This window comes from Typopeltis vanoorti, chromosome 8, assembly GCF_054136105.1.
Source record: "Typopeltis vanoorti isolate ZY-2024b chromosome 8, IOZ_Tvanoo_1.0, whole genome shotgun sequence".
Classification (NCBI taxonomy): domain Eukaryota; kingdom Metazoa; phylum Arthropoda; class Arachnida; order Uropygi; family Thelyphonidae; genus Typopeltis; species Typopeltis vanoorti.
In genome coordinates this window covers 19,617,294-19,636,650 of record NC_143556.1, presented here as the reverse complement: position 1 = coordinate 19,636,650, position 19,357 = coordinate 19,617,294, and the positions used below count along the sequence as shown (strand labels likewise).

At 35.3% G+C, this 19,357-nt stretch overlaps 1 protein-coding gene across 2 annotated transcripts in view; it reads right to left on the bottom strand.

Annotated features, from left to right (window-relative positions):
- Window positions 1–870, bottom strand: part of LOC150103802 (exonuclease mut-7 homolog) — a 313,402-nt gene extending 312,532 nt beyond the window's left edge. For both annotated transcript variants that reach the window (XM_090396540.1, XM_090396541.1), the window contains exon 1: window positions 837–870. The gene's annotated coding sequence lies outside the window, so the exon portion shown is untranslated. The remainder of the gene's footprint in view (window positions 1–836) is intronic.
- Between the last annotated feature and the right edge of the window lie 18,487 nt (window positions 871–19,357).

Below are 19,357 nucleotides of genomic sequence, written 5' to 3'. Positions count from 1 at the left end.
CGAAGGCATACGTTGTAACAATAAGCACACGAACAATGAAGATTTTAAAATTGAAAATAACTTTTTCTAGCTTCACAAATTTAGAAAACTAATTTTTTTAACGCGATAGATTAGGTGCTTACGATTATGTAGGTATAAATCTTGAAGTTGATTGACGTATTCGACCGCACAAAATACAACTTTAGGCAAGAGCGACCTTGGACACGTCTGCACACTTCCGCGTCGCGAGAGTGACACACATATTTTAAATCTTCTATTCAGAACTTAACACTAAATAATACAGATAATTTAGTTAGCTTTGATATCACCTCACTAACAAACTGGCCAGAGAACACACGAAATTAACAGAGGAAAATGGAGCGCAGTGTGTAGTATATAGTGAATCATCTAGTTTAGCGTAATGTAGGGTAGCCGTGCAGAGTTATTACTGAAATGGTTTCAATTTTGTTATTTCGAAAAATAGCGAAGTTTGTGACAGGCTAACTTCCCTTGGGCTGAAAATCTCTTCATAAAGGTTTTCATCATAGACGGAATCAGAGAACATATCATTCCAATTCAAGGGCATCATCGCTAGTTCTAAACTTCATGGAGACATATTATTAATATGTGAAAACATTTTTAAAAGCGATTTATCTTGAAATATTCTTGCCGGCGGAATTGCAGTTATTTTGTTTCTTACTTGTGTCTAGTTAATTTTAATTTTAATACCAATAGCAATTGATATTTGTAACAAAGAAACAAATACGTCATTAATGTTAAATAGTGAAAGCAAAATTATTTTTGTTATTATTAAGAAACTGAAAACAAGCAATGATGAACAATCAAGACCTTCTTACTTGTAATTTGTAATGGAGATGCAGCTGTTTCTCGGAACCAGTAAGAGTATGAAAAAGGGCTTTCTATCGACTGTGTGAAATGCCTTATTGATAGAGAGGTACAACACGAATGCTTATCTCGGTTATTATCTCACTTATCTGTTCCAGATTAACTCCCTTTATCCCCCCCCCCATTTAGACATTTTCCATCTATATTTTCCCTCCCCGTGTGATTGTTTACAATGCATCAACAAATGTTGGAACTAAATCTCTCTGAGTATGAATGATTTTTGAGAGAGGAAAATGATATTTTCCTCACAAATGTCTTTTATTTTTGAGCCATATTTCCTTTCTGGAAATACGTCAGAAAAATATTTTAAAACTGCACGGTCTAAAATATTCCAATGTAAATAAATGAAGTAAATAACTACTTTGAGGTTGGTCAATCCATTTTAGGGATAAGAAGACGAAAAAAAAAATAAATGCTTAATTTTACTAATATAAATATAGAATGTAATCATATCTTTCATGGTACACAGTGCCATGAAAGATACATTGCAATACATATGATCTGGTATCCGAGTATATTCTTTTTCTTTAATAGATTAATTTAGTTAATTAAATTAAGATATAACATATATTTTTAAGAAAATAATTTTTTTTTTCTTGAGTATATTGTTATTTATAAAGTACGATAATTAACTACACAAGTTCTGCATCCTTCGATGTACTGTTGATTATTTAGATGAATGAAAGACAAACTTATACTAACCTACTAAATCCTGTTCAAAGACAAAACAGTTCCGTCCCTAAACCTTTATTAAGACCTTCACTTAAATGGGAAAGCTACACATAGTATGGTTATAATCTATACTGTATCCCTTGAAGTGAAATTTTCGAAGTATCAAACTGTTCAATTTTTGTTAATTGCTTAATTCAACCTTGTGCTATTTTCATATCATTAAATCTTAAGGTAATATCAGTAGACATCGCATTCTCCATGTATTTCCATTCTTGATCGTGCATTTTATTCGGAGAGGTGTAAAGGTTTCACGATATTTTTTTTAAACGTTTAAATTCAATAAAATGAGCGCTGTATTTCTCTTACAATAGTATTCAGACAGTTAAAAATAAATAAACCACATCTGAGTGCACATTCTATGAAAAAATTGCAGTATTAGTAAATTGTAGACTATTTGACTTTGGGAAGTACGAAATATTGAGGCTCTATGGAGGCTCTTTCACATAGTAACTGTTCGTTCCGTTAATATCGCGTGCCTATTTAATGTATTTTAAACAAAACACAAGTAACATGCGATGATGAAAGGAGAGGATTTACCTGTATATATGCTATAAGCAACTTTTAAGAACAGTTTAATACTTCGACACTTTCGAAAATAAAAATACCAGTACGTCAAGCCAAAGTATAAGGTATAGAACCAGCCTGTAAATGAGCAATACAGTAGAATATTTACCAATTAGTCAGAGAATTAATTAGAGAATATAAATGACTAAACTATGGAGGGCAATGGAAGCATAAAAATATCACAGAATCACAGCAACAAAATAAATAAGTATAAATCCTATAAATATAATTATTTAACAATGGCGCAGCTGACAGGATTCGAACCTGTGTGGGGAAACCCCAACGGATTTCCACCATTGTTAAATACTTATATTTATAGGATTTATACTTATTTATTTTGTTGCTGTGATTGATTATATCCTATCTTATTTAAAACCTTTTTCAATTATAATCCCACCGGCTGCTCCATTGTTATGTCAATGCTTTCTCTATATTTTACTGCTTTATATCTTCCTATTCTATCTTTCTATCGCTATTTTACTTGTTCGGATATCGGGCCTAATATACTTATGTCTAGGATTGTTTCCTCTTCGGATACTGGCAAATTTATTTTATGCTGCGCCAGCCGATATCCCATAGGAGAAAAGATCCTTACTCAGGGAGACAATACTAGATCCTGAGGCTTTCTCACACAATATCTTACTTTAACTCTGCCATATGGATTCAGATTATTGCAATCGTGACCTAAATCTGTAATTATATACACTTTCTAATTCCTTCCCGCCAAAATAGGTTCTATTTTTATAAGTAGTAGTTTGGAATCGTAAGCAGGCATGACTCAGGTCCAGGTAAATATGACATGTTTATTGGAATATCTAAACAGAATACAAAATTCATACACTCAATTATGACTCAATACTAAATGAAACTCCAGTTAAGAGGTTAACATATTCTAAATTAATTAAAAGTCAAAAAGCATGAGAAACACAATAACTGCATATTGGGATAGATAGCAAATGATATGAAGTTAAACTAAAATTCTTTTCTGTAATGCTATTCATACAATAATATAAACAAATATTCTAATGTTACTTAGTTATTAAATTCCACAATTCTGATCTCATTAAGTTAATTCTATCACATACAATTACTAAAGATCTTTTCCAAACAATTCTTCTTACTCTCTCAAAGGAGGTTAATTTTCAAATTAGAGATTGTCCACAGAGTTCTTTAGAAAACTGTTCTTAATTTCACATTCTCAAATGATCTTCTCTCTTCTAATGAATTTTATACACAAAATAGAGTAATTATACCTTACCGAACTTTTTCCGCGTCTTTCAGCACCACGTGTCCGTCTGGTTACTTCTTGTCTATTGGCTGTCCATACTCCAACGTAAGGATTACGCTATCTTCATTATTTCTGCCGAAAACGGACTTAAATCTTTGCGTTTCAGGAACAACTCGATGGAACTTCTCAGCGGCAGCTTGATTCTGCTAGGACTGGAAATTTTTACCTTCAGTTCTGCGTAGAATCCTTCTCCATTTTCAAGAAAGCCTGCTGTCCGACATCTTATCTTAGCACACACACGCTTCATCCCCCCCATTTACGCGAACTCCCGCTAACTTCCGAGCCACCAAACAGGAAAAATATACGACAAGAGAGATCTCCGAAACGGCGATCATCCCCCTTATGTTCTTCGATAGAGCGCTCTCTTTTTCGGAGTCCCCTTTGCACACGACCCATCTCTTTTCTCCCCTTGGGTTCATCCCTTGCTCTCCCGACGCTGTTATGCTCTTGCATTCCCGGAATTTGCGTCAAAGTGCGTTCTGTGGAAGTTACTGCCGCCAGCGTTAAGCTGTACACGTGTAGTTTTATACTTCCAAGAATTATTATTTAGTAACTATTTGATGACTCACAGTTATTTTTACACAGCTTAAGTGAGGCTTAAATTAAATCAGATTATCGCTCTTTTAAGACATACGCTAAAAAAATCTTAATATGATCACAATAGCTTAAATATATGGTAGATGAAATAAAGAATGCAAATTTTATACATAAAGTTAATTTCAGCTGATGTGCAGGTATTTCTCTTTGTTAGTGAGTTTAGTATGTTGGATTCTGAATGAATGATTTCTTTGCAAGATTCCTTCATTCAGGATCTAACACAGTATTGTTCTTTTCCATGTTTCTCTTGGCCTTCCTCGTCTTCTTTTACCCTGTGGGTTCCAATCTAGAGCCTGTTTTACTATTATTTTATCTTCTTTCCTCAACACATGCTCCAACCATCTCCATTTCCTTTGGCGTATCTATTGCAACATGGGTTTCTGGTTTGTTCTCTGCCATAGTTCTTCGTTTGATATTTGTTTTGGCCAATATTTCCTAGTATTATTCTTAAACACTTGTTCAGGAAGACCTGGACACTGTTAACTATCTGTTTGTTTAACATCCAAGTTTCTGATCTATACATTAGTATTGCCTTTACATTTGAGTTAAATATTCTCATTTTAGTTTTTATAGACAAATTCTTCTTTTTTCAAATATTTCTAAGTTGGTTGAAAGTTGAATAAGCCAGCTGTTTCCTTCTATTTATATCTTCAGTAGTTCCTCCTGAATGATGCCTATCATACTTCTCTTTAAATTCATTAACAGACGAAGCGTTCTCTCCCTTCCTGCACTGTTCAGAAAAAACTCATCAGTGTCAATCCTATAAAACCCTAAATTATATGTCTCAATCATATCTCCTCTCCTACATCTATAAACTAGTTTTTGGGACCCACAGACCTTCAATCTTCCCTAAGAGGAAACATTCTACAGATGCAACAATCTTTTGTAACTCGCTTCCGGATCCTCTCCACTATTCCTTCATCACCAAGAAATCCAGGTGCAGGAGAGCGCCGGCATAGTGTGTAATGTGTGTGACGCACACAGGCGCCAGGATAGTAAAAGCCAAAGGGGAGGAAATACTTTTAAAAAAACGTTTTTGAAAGTGTTTTTTTATTGAGCAGGGGGATAGGGATGCCAACTAAAGTTTTGCACACAGGCGCTGGGCACTACTGGCACATTATTGGGTATAGGGGTGCCAACTAATGTTTGGACACAGGTGCCGGATATTACTGGTGCGCCCCTGTCCAGGTGACCAGATCAGTGTGCAATAGTCCAAATGTGGTCTTATTAATGCCTTATAAAATGGAACGCTCACTTCCCTATCCTGCTTGTCAGCATATTCTTCAACAATCATGTAATTTGATATGATGATGATGGCAAATTTTGCAATATGCCCTCTAAATTTAGAATTCTCTGTCCACAGCAAACCCAAGTCCTTTGCCTCGTCAAGTCCTTCCAGTTCAGCTCCATTAAATATAACATTCATCGTACCGAAGTGCATCACCTTACGCTTAGCCAGGTTAAACTGACAGCCATTTAGCTTCGCCCATACGGCCAGCCTATTTACGTCATCTTGCAAGATATGTACATCACTTGCGTTGGCTATTGCTCAGTGCCGTAACGAGGGCGCGGCTAAAAGAGGCGCCTGCCACGGGCACAACTAGGTTTGGGGCGCAAAACGCAAAGATATATTGTATTTTTGAATTTTGGCAATATGCTGGTTTATACACATAAATTCTTCAATAGACTGCAACTCATTTTGATGGGGTTAATAGTAAGTATTTAACATATTGCATTTAGTAAAATATAACGTGTTACATTTAAAATTTTCAAAATGTTTGTCATTTTTAGGTTAGGGACGCAAGTTAGATGCATGCCACAGGCGCTTCACACCCTCGTTACTGTACTGCTATCGCTCTTCCCAATTTTGCATCATCAGCAAACAAGTGGATATTTTTTTCTCAAATTATTTCCAATATCATTAATGTAGGGATTAAACAACAAAGGATCAAGCATCGAGACCTGAGGTACACCACTACACTACTATTCACCTGTCTTCTCCTGGACTCAGCTCCTTCATAAACCAATCTTTGATATCTGTCCATCAGCCACCTTCTAAGAAAATAGACCATTTGAGACTCCCAAACAATTCCAAAATTATTAGTCAATTTATTAGTCTATTGTTTTACAGGAAAAGCACTGATTATACCTAACTCTCATAAACCTTCTGTTATGATGAAGGAAGAACTGGGTTTTTTTTCAGTAAGAGAATGCGAAACACTTTTTTTTAATGATATCTTTGGCAGTTTCAACTCGCTGCCGGATATATAACTAGTGAAAAGAGATGGCTACAATTGCAGTCATGGATGTCTTTAAAATCAGGTAACTGTAATTTTAACAGTTTCAGTGACCACTAAGGATTGATACCGGCTGTTCGGACTTCCAAAAGTTAGTGCTAGAAGTATCACCAACTTCATCTAGATCACGAAAAAGGCATTATAACATTAATTTACTTAAAAGAAACACAGTTTTCACTCTTTATACTAAGCTTGTTACCATCTAGGATTACAATGTGAGTAAATAATTTATTTAATATAGTTATAAAAAATAACCAGATAAATCTAATAAATGCATTAGCTGATATATTTTATTTTTAAATAATAAATACCTTAACGCCTTTTATTCCTCAACAGGGAGTAGGCGACACGTTTTAGTCATATCTAACTTTTGGAGACAGGGAGCAATCCAATGTCATCGGCAGAGATAGATGGCGCAAGAATAGTGCTAATTATAAACACGACATCCACTGAAGAGACAGCAGACAAGTGTGTTAGGGTTAGGGACCATCTCGTGGTCCCTAACCCTAACACAATATATTTATTTTATAAAATAGTGTGGGTTCTACTAGATCTTCGTCAGTTTACGGGACGAAACACCCGAGTTTCCGGGAAAAAAAAACGCTTTCATATGCCAGAGAACTACTAACTCAGGAACCCAATCGAAGGAGTTAGAAAAAGTTCCTCTAGTCAGAGACCAGATTCGAACCGAGAACAGCTTTATTTGAGTAGCCTAGCAATATTAATGCAATACAGCTTCCAGAGATACACAGGTAATAACATAATCATTGAAAATAATAATACATTGTTATTTTAGCAAAACTGAATATTGGCATTGCCCGTTTAGAGCAAAAGAGATAGTTAGATTTCGCAAATCCTTCCATTGCCTTTCATAATCTAGTTATTTATATTCTCTAATTAATTCTCTGACTAATTGGTGAATATTGTACTGTATTTCTCGTTTACAGTCTTGTCTTATATTTTGGTTGGTCATACCGGTATTTTTATTAGGACAATTACAAAGTAGAATATATCTTAATTAGAATAATTAATTAATGCTGATATATGTAGAAGCAATACACTAAGTCACATTGAAGCAAAAAAAAAAAGTTGATCTGAAGTTCTAAATAATGCTCCTAGATGACTGGATTGGGAGTTCTTGGTCATTGGGCTGATGGTCAGATGGTTAAATGCTTCCTAAATTTGTGGTAGATTCAAGAATCCAAATTTGTTGAGGTTTGGAGAGTTAGTATTGCTGCAGATTTCTAGAAAATTATATCAAAGCCATAAAAAATCTATTATTTCCTCAATTATTTCTCCAGTAACATACAGTTGTTTCTCATGACATCCCTGTCTAAATTTCCTTTGAAAACCACAAACTGCTAGGATTGAGTTGAAGTCCTCTGTTCTTACCGATCTCATTAACGTTTTAAGGACACATCATAGTTTTTTCTTGTCATTACAGAGGAGTACTGTATCATCAGTACATTTCAGATTAGTTACCCCTATATCAGCTCTCTTTATTTCTATCTTAGGTTCATGCAATGCTACGTGCATGATCTCCTCAGCATAGGTATTAAACTGCTGAGGAGAAAGCATCATCCTTGCCTACCTGAGGCAAATCAGTTAAGTCAACACCTATTCTTACCATTGCTTCTTTCCCCACTGTACAAGTTAACTACCAACCTGATTAAGTATGTTAAGGAAAACCCATTATTTTCATTACATCCCTCAATTTCAAACACTAAACATGATCAGAAGATTTGGAGAAGTCTATTAAACAGATTACCAAAGGGACTGTGAACTATTTATACATCTCAGTGAACCCTTGGCAAAGTATCTTATCTATGATGTCATTGACTTTCTTTTTTTGCTCAGGTATCTTCGCCTCGATTTGGCCTGTTATAATTGTGCCTTCTCATCTAGAACTCTATCTCTTCACATTTATTACCATAATAAATTTTCTTGTCCTGCTTGATGGCTTTTCTGTAATTTACACGTTTTTCGTGTAATCCTTTATATTCTTTAGTCTCTTTGCCCGGTGTTTCTCCAACTGCCTCCTTTTTCTCAGATTCCATTTTAAATCTTATACCAATGGGTCACTTCGGTCTGCATACCTTTTGGCTGCATCCTGTATCTTGTATTAAAACCTTAACGTCTTTCCAAGGCATTTCATGTGTTTTCCTCACTAGTCTCCAAAACAGCATCCAACTGCATTGACGTTTCTTCTTTGAACCCATGAGGAATTACTGTGACATGCAGTCTAGTGGGATGGATCTACTTCAAAGGTTTTAGAGTCTCAGTATTAATTTGGCTCTTAGTATCTAATGATCTGTACCACATTCTGCTACAGGACACATATGCATATATGTGCACATCAAAAATGCTTGTCTTCCACCTTTGGAATGCCAATATTTACATAATTAGTTTTGGGCCTATAGTGTTAGATGTTCAAGTATAGATGAATCATGAGATGTTTCTGGAGGCAGATATTGGTAATAACTAATCTGTATGCATGGGCAAATTTCAACAATCCTTCACCACGGGAGTTACATTCTCTCAGACCAAACGTGTCATACTCAGGTCAACCTGTATAATCTTTCTCACTTTTATATTTAAGCCCCATAGAATGAAGAGAACATATCTCCTTGGTAGGCATTCGAAACAGGCTGTAAGCTTACTGAGAGCTCAGCACTTTCTTCATGAGGTTTATCTGTGTGGAGGACATTAATAACCGTGACTGACACATTGGTAAGATGACCCTTAAGTAAAAAAAAAAGTATTTTGTCATTATTGGGATTACAACCCAGAAGAGTTCTTGCCTGTTCTTTCCACAGTATCACAGCTACTCCCATGATGCTTTGAATCACCTCCTGCCTAAATAACTAGCTCTCCATACTGTCTTTTGATATGACTCTTCACCATTCCATCTGGTATCTGTAAATTCCCGAAAGTTAATTCTACATCTCTCTCTCTCTCTCTCTTTTCTCTGTACATACAATGCCAAGAATACCAATCTATAGCCCCTGTACATTCCACCTACCTGTGTACTCATAAAGTCACATCTAAGGTTAATCCAATGTATTCTATATTCTTTATTCATGGTGACACTTACTTTTGTTAGAGAATACAATATACGTCTTGAAGAGGACCCTCTGCATAAGCTTTGAACGAGTCTCTGTTGTTACTGTGCGACAGCTGATGCAGAATTAGACTCATTATAAGGCAAATCATATTAATATTTTGGAGTAAAGTGGCTTCAAGAAAAAATGGTAACGTTGCTGCGGCCCTTTCCATAAATCTGGGGGGGGGTTCTAATTCATTGCATGTTGATCAGTGGGTTGGTACTTCAGACTACTTGAGGCAAACACCTGAGGAAGGAGCAACAAGAAAAGAAAAAATAAATAAAGGAAGAAAGAAAGTAGAGTACAGACCTATCTACAGATAATATCACGGATGTATATTATGAGAATTAGGGCATGATCCACCATCAGGTACCCTGGGTTTCCCACTCATTTACTCACTATCGTGAGCCCTTGATGTGGATTCGTCATCAGTTTGAGCGAAATCTTTTTTTTGTTTGGTTATTGGAGTCATGAAATGGTCAATGAGGTTTAACATCGGAAAGTAGGTTTCTGAATTTAACTTGCCTGAAATTCATTAATATATTAAGCTAGAAAGAGAACATGAATAATATTAGTCACTAATAGGGGAAACTTGGATGCCATTAACTGCTTCACATGCATGCTAATAGATATTTGTGAAGCTGATAGCGTGTGAAAGGACATTTATTTAAAAAAATCAGCTAAAGGCATTTATTTCTCAAAGACACTTTGAAATGGCCATTTAGACCTAACTTTTGAATTCTAATTATGGGCAAATAGCTTCTACCCTTAACCAATGACAGAATAGCTGGTCCAGGACTATTACTGATTTTAATTGTCACTCGGCAAGGCTGTATGGCAGACAATTTCATCGTCCCAACATCTAAAACTATATATTATTATTTGAAATAATCTGAATTCTATGGTCAATTTTCTAGAGTTTGCAGTAGAAAAAATCATCTTTCTCATGCTAGACACAGAACAAATCGAGAGCCTGTCGAAGAGAAATTAGAGTCTAGTTAGCGACTAGAATATAATTTACAACGATTCTATCTTCTGGTGGCTTATCGCTTTGGATTCAGATGTCATTTCCACAGAAATATGACAAAGCGTCTTTTTTATCATGAAGAGAATAGAATTCAGGTCTTTTCCAATCAAAATGAAGTTCTGTCGTTCGTCCGACTGCGTAACTGAGGCGCAAAAGACACTGTAGGATTGAAACTTTAAAATGTTATAATTCATAATATTTTGATAAAAATATTATTATTTTGGTTCATAATTATTGTAATTACGAACCAGCTAACAATGTTATTATAGTAATAACATTGTTTCCTGAATTATTAAAAAAACTTAATGCCTTTTATTCCCAAAAAAGGAGCAGGAGAAACAGTTTTGACTGGCTGGAAACCAGTCTCCATTCTAAACCAACACAGATATCTGGCGCAAAGCTATCAGTGACTTTCCAGACACTTAAGGTGGAGAGTGTGGCATATAACTGCAGCCATGCCATGAGTCTAACCATAACACTATATATTATTCTATGAAATGTTGTGAATACCACTGTCGATTTTTCTTGAGTTGCATAGATACATCTTACATGTTTGCATTTGAGATCGATAACTCAGGAACCAGACAAAACTTTGCAGGAACTGAAAAACGTATACCAGACAAGTCCCTTTACCCGGCAACTAGAATAAAACTTCTATGGATTTTTTCTTCATGCTAGCACAAGGCTACACATAACTGATTCATTTCAGGAAAAAAAATTTCAAAATGTCTCTGTTTGATTACTCTTTCCGTTTTCCAGAGATCACAATGCCATTATTAGTACCTCTTCTGATCCTATGACAAGGTCCAATACTCTCATATGCTACATATCCTCAGTAGTAGTAGTAGGGGATGCACTAGTGACCAGATCAAGATCAAGATAAGATAAGTAATCGTGATGTGAATGTGTGTTGTTATCAGATGAAAATAAGTGACGTCATTTGTTAGTTGTCAATAAGTGATGCTATTGTTTTGATTGGAAAGGAAGATATATTAGTGGATAAGGAATCGTGTCCTGATTGGTGGGACACTTCTGACAAGATCAATATCAAGATAAGATAAGGAATCGTGAAGAGGATGTGTGTTATTATAGAGTTTGGAATGTTTGGAATTTTTTTCGCTGGGGCCCTCGTCCGTCAGGAAAATCACGTGGTGTGTTTTGTTCGCTTAATGCATTTTGGGTGATATTTAGAAATAAGAATTGTGAAGTTATGTGTTTGGAAATTTCTGGGGAACATATGTCTCTATGTGACATCACATGGTATAAGATATCTTTCCCAGAATGACACACATCCGTCATTGTCGTCATGTTTTGTGTTTGGTTGTCTATAGATGGATGTACTAATTTTCCAATACATTTTGGGGTATTTCTTTCCTGTTAAAGGGTGGGAATTCTTAGAGTAGAGTCGTGATGGCGGCAGTGATTAGGCTTTTCTGAATAATTTAATTATATGCTGGTGTCCCTCAAACACAGACACACACGCAAATTAGACATGAAAAGTCGCTAATGTATCCAAGATGATACTCTAATATATATCCTATGACTATCCTTATGAAAAAAAAAAAACCATTCAGTATTAGAATTATGCTTACCAAAACATACGATCAATGATTATTGAAATTACAATAATCAATTGTTATGTTTAAGTTAAAAAAATTAACTTACATTTCTTTCCAGAATGGGAACATCTTGGTACTCTCTAGTTTTCTGAATATTCCAAATTGTTGATTTTTAATATATATTCACTGCATAGAACACAAACACAAGTCTGAAAATGCAGTTGATTTTTTCATTATAGGTTACTGGGGCAAACATATATTCACAGCACCTGTCTTTTGCTGACTAATATATCTGCCAGAAACTGGTAATTTCCCATCTCTGAATGTGGACTTTTTTTTTCAAATGAATGGTTATTTTGTATTTTACTTTTAAAATTCAGTTAACTACATATTATAACCAAAATAACTGAGTAAAATAAATAAATAAATTGTGTGTGAATTATTTTTCGACACTGTTAATTTTCATTAGACTTGTTTGTAGATAACTGAGTGACTCATATCCGGTCAGTGATCGTTCAGAGATTGGGAACATTAGGAAGTTTTTGTAAAATAAATAATCATTTCTTTTCATAGACGAATCGTGGTTTCTTCAAAGGTAAAATATTTCCCAGGGTTGTGTATTACTCATGCTTACTGATGTGACTAAAAGTTTACACTAGTGTTGGGTAGCAAAGGTTTGCAATTGACGTCATGTGATGATGAGAACTAAGTTATTCAAATCACTACCTTTCATAGACGCATCACGGTTTCTTCAAAGATAAATTTTCCCAGGGTTGTGTATTACTCATGCTTTCTGTTGTGACCAATTGTTTCGAGGTGATACAGGAATTGATTACACTACTGTTGGGTAGCAAAGGTTCGCAATTTGACTTCGTGTGATCGATGAGAACTAAGTTATTCAATGTCACATGTTGTCGTTATTTGTTTTCCATTGGTTCTGATTTTTTATAAATAGATTAATGGGCTCTCTGCTTCCCTTTATCTTTCTAGTATTTCTAATATTTGTATGCAATTAGAATTTTGTAGTTCCAAAATGAGTTTTTCTGGACAAAATGTAAGTTATTTTTTAATGTATAAGTTTTAATATTAGGTTATAAGGTGGTTTTGCAATGAAATGAAAAATATGTTCATGAAAATACTTCAAACTGCTTTTTGTGTTAAGTCAATATATATATATATTACGATTTATATTATATATATATATATAATATATATTACGACTAAAGTCTCCACTTCTACTATTGACCCCTCACTCTACAGGGATTTTTATAATGTTTCAGTGGGCCAGTCACGGTTCTCTATCAAATATCAAACTCATCAAATAAAGTACCAAGTTAGATTTCGTGACCTTGAACTCCTCCTACCAGAGTTTTTCATAATGTTTCGAAAAATATGCTAAATGAGATCATTCAGTGTTTATCGAGTTTAGGAACTTTTTCTCATGTTCAGTTGGGCGTTAGTGAATCCAATTTAGAAAGCAACATTAACTTACCATTCATGTTGCTTTCTGAACTAACTATCCATAGGATGCTTGATGCTTTTTATGTTGTCACCCATTGGCAAATGATCGAAATCGAAACGTGAGTTTCTTTTGGCAAATGATCTTGTTATCGATGTCGTGCTGATTAACATCTGTAACAATGGTGGTGGAAGAACCAATGTTAAAAGAAGAATGCTGCTTAGCCTGGATGAATTTATGAAAGCCAAAAGAGCTGTTATGGAAATTAACAACAAAGACAATCTTTGCTTGGCCACTTGTTCTGGGTGTTTCTTCACACATTGATAATGTTTCAACATACAGACAAGCGTGTTTAGATCATAAAAAGTTACAAACAAAGAGGGCTTTAACTCTCCACAAAATTGCAGGGGTTCCTCTCATTTCTTGTGGTATTCCAGAAGCAGATCTCTTTCAAAAGCATTTGACTCCGGAATACCAAATGGTAATTTTTTTTATCTGCAGAGAAAGTAGCCAAACAGACAGTGTTTGGCTACTTTCTCTGCAGATAAAAGCCACGTCTGTCAACCTGAAAATTTCTGCCACTACTGCAAATTAGTTCACCCAATACAGATGTGTTTTGTGCAAAAATCGAAGGTCTCAAATAATCAGATTTCTATGATTTTTTTTGACACAGAAACTATTGCTGAAAATCATCGTCATGTTCCAATATTATGTATATCTGATTTCAATAGTCACAAACGCGAGTTCTGGGGTGAAAATGTGTGGGTCAGTTATTTTCTGTGAAGAATATCATGAAAAGGGATCGAGATGGTAAGATCCTTTGGACTGTCAAACCAAAATACGAAAATATTCCTGTGATTGCACACAATTTTCGTGGTTTTGACGGGTATTTTTTTGGAATATCTTTTTTCAAAAAATTTCCAACCCCGTGTAGTGTTTGATGGATCGAAGATACTTGCTATCTATTATGACCCTTTAAACATCATATTTCTTGATGGTTTTTCCTACATTAGTGTCATTCTTACGAAACTAGCAGCCATATTCCGATTCTCTGGAATATCGTGGAGTCATCCCCAAAAAATCGTATTTCCAGCCAGAATTTATAAACAAAGAAACTCATGCAGAGTTTGAGACTTGGTACGAAAATCGGCTAGACACTGAATACTGTCTGAAAGCAGAACTTTTAGCTTATACGACAGATGACGTGCATGTTTTGCATGACAGTTTCAATACTTTTCGCACTCTCTTCATACAGCTCACCCAGATTGATCCTTTTCTCCGACATTACAATTGCAGGAGTATGTTTGAGAGTATTTCTCCAAAACTTTTTGAAACATTGGCCATACTTCCTGCTCAGGGTTACATAGGGGCAAATGTGCAAAGTCGATAGGCTTTGGCTTGGCTCAAATGGCAAGAACAACAGAACAATATAACCATACAACATGCATGTTCTGTGGGGGGAGAAGTTTGCATCGGATCTTATTTTGTCGATGGGAAATGTGGAAGCTTATTATATGAATATTACGGTTTCTCCCACCATGGGTGTCAAAAATGCTACAGACCAAGTACACATTCCAACCATACAGAAACATAGACATGATTTTCCTTTTTGAGAAAACGAAAGTTCGCGAAAACTATTTTCGTAGCAAAGGATTCGTCATAATCTCAATTTGGGAATGCCAATTTAATACAGAAATTTCTGAAAACACAGCCTTGAAAAACTTTATTGCTGCTCTTAATATTCCAGATCCCATTTTACCTCATAGTGCTCTGCATTGTGGCAGAACCGACTGCTACAAAATGTATCAGAAAATTCAGTCAGAAGGGGAAGTTATTCGCTATTTGGACTTCGAAAGCCTTTATCCATGGGTAATGAAATACCAGGTATTTCCTATGGGGCATCCCGAAGTTATTCTCGATGATTTCGACTATTCTCCTGGATTATACTTTGGTATTTGCCATGCAAAAATAGAAGCACCTACAGATCTCCTTTTACCGGTTTTGCCCATCACAGTTAACAAAAAAATTAATCTTCCCCCTGTGTTTAAAGTGTGTTTCCAAAATGGCCCCATAATGCTCTCATGTGGACTGATCTTTTACAGGTTACTGGTGCACTCTAGAATTAGATTTAGCACGTGCTCGTGGTTATAAAGTTTTAGAATTTTATGAGGTGTGGCATTTTTCTCAAAAATTTGAAGGTGAAGAAAACTTCTTTGCTCACTACAGCGATACCTTTCTGAAGCTGAAACAGCAAGCATCTGGATAGCCTGAAGGTAAAAACCGACAGTCTTATCTGGATGAGTTTTTGCTAAGGGAAGGTGTTATGTTAAATAGTGAACACATTATTAAAAATCCTGGTAAACGTTCACTTGTTAAGCTTTGTTTGAATTCCCTATGGGGAAGACTTGGTATGAGAATGTTAAGAACTCAGACCCAGGTGATTTCCTCTTATGAAGACCTAGTAGAACTTTTTTTACATAACAGTAAAGTTATCGAAGATGTCAGGTTAGTTTCAAAAGAGCAGATGATGGTTGACTACTCTCCTGTTGAAGGCACTGAGTCTGAAAATAGGAAAGGGAATGCTGTGATCTCACTTGTAGCTGCCTACAGTAGGATAAAGTTATGTGAGGTCATGAAACCTTTGCAACGATGGCTTTTGTATACAGATACCGATTCTGTCATTTTCAATGAAAAATCGGGCAATTACTCACCGTCCTCTGGTGAGTAATTGTCTGTCCAATACCTTGGGGAGATAGGCGACGAACTCGACAGTGACTTTATAGTTGAGTTTGTTACCACAGGCCCCAAATCTTATTCCTACAGAACTTGGGGAGGGGGGGGGTAAGATTGTGACCAAATGCAAAGTCATTACTTTAAATTCTCGCGCGGCCACTGATATGATATTAATCTGGAATCTATGATAGCAGCAGTAAGGAGTGGGCCACAAAATATTCAAATTCCTGTACCATTTTCTGTCCATAGAGACAAATGGAGCTGACAACTCAAAACAACCTCCGTAACCAAAAGATTTGGATACACTTTTGCGAAGCGCATAATGTCAACAGACACATGAACTTTTCCCTATGGGTATTTTAAAGGATAATTCCTTATACTCACATATGTCATAAGCAAAATATGCCATCTATGGAACAAAAAACTAAACAACATTCTACCTGGTAGGTAAAATTCCATGATTGTTTCCCAACACGATAATTTGCAGTGTTGCCCTTTTCTTGTACAGTTTTCACATCACTGTTATTGTTACTATTATTCCACAATAGCATTTTGTTTCTTTCTTAGAATTTAAAAAGAAAAATTCGTCTTGGCATGATTACATGGTGACTGTAATAAAAAGAAATAAATAATAATAAAAAAAAGTCTTGATTGGGGAGATTTTTTGAAGTTAAAAACAAATATCTATTCGTTTTTACATGATCTCTGGTTATATAAAATAATCACAGTCTAATTATGTTATCATTTTCGATATGTTCATACATCCATTTACATGCATTATTTCGGTAGTTACTCAGTCAGGAAAAACAACATTCGTGTTTTCTCTCATAGAACATTGTAATCAACTAATCAAACCACCACCGGAGCGAATCGTTTACTGTTACAGTGAAAATCAGAATAAATTAAAAAAAATTACCAACATAGAATTCATGAATGGTTTGAAGTTACCTGAATTTGATTCTAATGTGAAAAATTTACTTTGGTTCACCAGGCTAAGGACAGCACGAAAATAGCTGATGTTTTCATAAAAGGTTCATATCACCGTAACCTCAGTATCATTCTACTGACACAAAATTTATTCTGTAAAGGTACACATCTTCGTACAATTTCTCTCAATAGCCATTTATGTTACTGCTTTTAAAAATCACCGAGACTCTTTACAGTTTCTCATTTAGCTTCCCAAGTATTTCTAGGAAAAACGAACGTGTTAGTTCAGATTTATAAAGATGCAACACAGGAACCCCACTCATATTTAGTTGTAGACTTTAAACAGGAAACACCTGATATTTTACGCTTAAGATCACGGATTTTGCTGAGAGAAGAACCCAATACAGTGTTTATCCCTGAATGGCTGATAGACTCAAACGGTATGAATATCTCATCAAGTACTTATCTCCCAAACAAGCAAATGATGATTTAAAACATTGCACTTCCAGTCAAATCACCACACTCTGTGAAATCTGCAAAAATGTTTTATGTGGAAATATTCCATTAACTCATAACCAGACGTCACGCCTACGAAGGAAAAAATATTATAAGAGCACTAAGTAACAAATCTCTGTTGTAAAATAAGTAACAAGGCTGTGTTGCTAACCAACCTTTCACGTTTTCATGTGACAAATTTATATGTTTCTGTAACGCTTTGACATTTCCAAAACTAACTACTGTATTAGGATTATAGTAATCTGCTAACTTTTCCATTATTAACAATAAGTTTTTTTTCTTTGCAGGTGAAAATCAAGAACCATCGCAAAAGTGGCAGATACTTGCTTTTATAGTAGTGCTGCTACTATTAGTGGACGTGGAAATTGCCATACTCATCTGGCAAGAAGTATCAAAATCAGGCAATCACACGTGCCTCATCAAACAAATGTTACGACAAGAAAAACACCATATGCATTGGTGATATCGGTAAATTCTTATTTCTGCATATTGCATTGTAAATAATATCTGTGAAATAAATGTGTAAACTTAAAAGAACAAACAGTGTCGTTGATGTGTTATGTATGTGTAAGTAAGATCACTTTTGAAATTGCCGTGAATTCACAAACGATTTGTTTATTCATTTATTTATTTATTGAACTTTAAGATCTTAATTTTAGACAAATCAAAATATTCGGATGAATTATGAATAAAATATGAATTTGAATTTGAATATGAATAGGGAAGAAAATATGGATGAGCTATGAAAAAAAAAAGTGTGAGTTTGAGATACACCAACATATAATTAAATTATTCAGAAAAGCCTAATCACTGTCGCCATCACGACTCTACTCTAAGAATTCTCACCCTTTAACAGGAAAGAAATACCTCAAAATGTATTGGAAAATTAGTACATCCATCTATAGACAACCAAACATAAAACATGATGACAATGACAGATGTGTGTCACTCTGGGAAAATTCAAGATATCTTACCTCAATAACATCGCCCACAATTCCATAGCCAAACCAAAACACCAGTTATATCACATAGAGACATGTTCCCCAGAAATTTCCAAACACATAACGTCACGATTCTTATCTCTAAATAACACTCTCAATGCTTTAAGCTTACTAAACACACCACGTAATGTCCCTAACATACAAGGGTCCCAGCGAAATTCCAAACATTCCAAAATCTGTAATAACACACATCCTCGTCACGATTCCTTATCTTATCTTGATCTTGATCTGGATAAGATAAGGAACACTAGCGCATTCCCTACTACTATCCTCCAACACATGTTACCTCAAGTAATTGTCTCTTAGCAGGCATTTCCTTCCTGCCATGCAATATTTCTTCCTTTAGTTGATATCTCCATAGTCAAAGTCCCTCAGTACTCATTATACTAATTTGGGAATGCATGTTTTCTAGATCATCCATGGAACCCCCCTCGCCAATAGCAACAACCAACTATATATTTTGTCTTACGGGTCTTCATCTGAGAGCAGACTGCTGCAAATGACATCGATCCTCACTCTATATCCTATTATTTTTGGCTGCAATTCATGTGCTATCATCAGCATTATTCCTCCCTAATTCTATCTTCTTTATATTTCCTGTTAATACTAAACCCTTCACATTCTATCCCTGGTACTACATAATGAATTGTTAGCCAAGTCTCAGTAAT